Raw genomic sequence first — 2074 nt, forward strand, 5'->3', positions numbered from 1 at the left:
ATTGTGTAAAAGGGCATGATCATAAGGGGTAGGACTTCACCCAGGAAATATGGGGATGTATGTATGTGTGGAGATGTTAGTAAAAAATCCATATGGTTGAGTTGGCACTATAGGACATCTAGTACAGCATTATACAGGCTATTATTATGGATAATCCGGTACAACATATTAGAGGACTATTACTATAGGACATCTGAACAATCTGACAACTCCCTAGTGCCTGTTAGGATGCAGTTAGGAGTCAACGATGCCTTTATCATAAGTGTGTGAAATGAGGGAAACCATAGTCCATAAATAAGTCAGATTACCTTTGGCCGAGTATATCTACCATCAAAAGTGTACTCAGGTCAATGAATGATTGGTTCAATTGAGCCTATGGTTTCATGTTAGAGAGCTTTAGAGGATCGATGGATAGATGATCATGCTAATATGTGAAAATGTGTGAAAGTGGTTTATATGTGAAAGTTATGAGTTATGCTATGTTATGATAAATATATATATATATATATATATGCTATACTTGGGTTTTTAATACTTTGACATGGTTGTTTGTGTTAATGAACATGTATGAACTATATTGGTTACTAAAATTTTGATCTCACCTGTGGTTATTTATATTTTTTAGGTTCTGGTAGTGGTAGTGCAAAGGGAAAAGACATAGGCTAAGTTGACACCTCTAACTAAACCTTTTTATAAGAATTGGTGTAATGAATTTATAGATTATTAGTTGTATATAAGTTGCCATAGGAATTGAGTATACGTGTATAATTTTGTGAATATTGTGTTTGGTGCTTCGATTTCCCTAGCCTTGTGTATATGTGTGTACGTGATGAAATGACAACGTGGGCTAGTGGATGGATGTTATTGTATGTGGAAATGATGAACGTGCGATGTGTATGTGGAATTGGCCATGTAAATGAGAATGAGTATAAAGAAATGAAATTTTTCCCGAATATGTGATATAAGTGGTTTATAGGCCAATTGTGTGTATGTATGCAACATTGTCTATGTGATTGGTCAATCAAGTATATATAATCCATTTGGATGTGGTCAAGACCCTAAAAGCAGCTAATGACATTCGGTTTCATTTGGTGATACTCAAGTGATAAAATTTGACATAAAATGATCAAAATGTACTTGAGTGTCCAACCTTTGAAAGAGATATCAGATTGAAACAAAACTAACATCATTAGTTAGATTATGAAACAATCTTCGTGTGGGTGCTTGAACCAGCCCAATCGAACATTGGAAGCAAAAATGGCACATCTTTAAAGTTCGCACAAGAAACTGCTATGTGACAGCAGAATCAGGTGTGTACACCATGGTACATGGCATAGAGCGAGTAGCTGTGGTCTATGTGCCACATGCCGCGGTGCATGTGGCATGAGCTACGATGCATAGTCCTTATGAAAAGTGGAGGAAAAAAGAGAAATGATTGAAAGAAAAGAAAATAAGTTTCAGAACAAAAGGGAAAAAGAAAAAGAAAATAAAGAGCAAGAAAGCAAATAAGAAAGTTGGACAAAAAAATAAGGGTAGAAAGAGCTTCCTCATTTATACATGTTAATTGATTCTAACAAGGCCTTCTAGGGTGTACACTTGCTTGACTCCATAATTTCCTCTTATTGCTCTTTATTATCTTGAGTGTCCACTTTGACTTTTGAATATCCTTCTTCTTTTCATTACCATTCATTTATACCTTAAGCCCACATTACAACCAAATAAAAGTCCTTGTGATCTTTGTTGACATTTGACTTTTTGAATGGTGGAGACATTAGATTATAGCCAAGCTTATGGAAAAGGAATTGGATAATTTGGATAGAGAGAGCAAACACTATCTCCTAAACACTGAATGATGAGGGTAAACAATATATTTGGTGAGAGAAATCATTGTAGCATTGTACTCTCATTAAGCTTTTTACCACAGCATTAGGTGAGAGATATGATTTGGATAGCAGTGCATGATGGATATATTTGTTTATCCTCTATATTAGTAACATAGGGCTTGTCTTTTTGTGATTATCTTCTTCAAGATTTATGACTTTTTCTTTCTCTTTTTTTTAAAAAAATCTTTCCT

This window comes from Prosopis cineraria, unplaced genomic scaffold (assembly GCF_029017545.1).
Source record: "Prosopis cineraria cultivar Desert tree isolate PC_DT_omini unplaced genomic scaffold, ASM2901754v1 PC3, whole genome shotgun sequence".
NCBI lineage: Eukaryota > Viridiplantae > Streptophyta > Magnoliopsida > Fabales > Fabaceae > Prosopis > Prosopis cineraria.